Consider the following 210-nt stretch of genomic DNA (forward strand, 5'->3'; position numbering starts at 1 on the left):
ATCAAACACACACACACACTTTGGAGAAGTCATTAATGCACAGCACAGAATCAGGGTTTGCAAATGTACAGTTAGTATGTTGTTGCCCTAAAGCGTTTTCACAGACTCACGCACACTCTCTCATGTTGTGATCATGTTAACACACACACACACACACAGAACACATATTTGCTGTTGTTCCACATGACTGAATTCTGCTGGAGGTTTCCA

The sequence above is a fragment of the Argentina silus genome (genome assembly GCF_951799395.1).
Source record: "Argentina silus genome assembly, chromosome: 15".
In the NCBI taxonomy this organism is placed as follows: domain Eukaryota; kingdom Metazoa; phylum Chordata; class Actinopteri; order Argentiniformes; family Argentinidae; genus Argentina; species Argentina silus.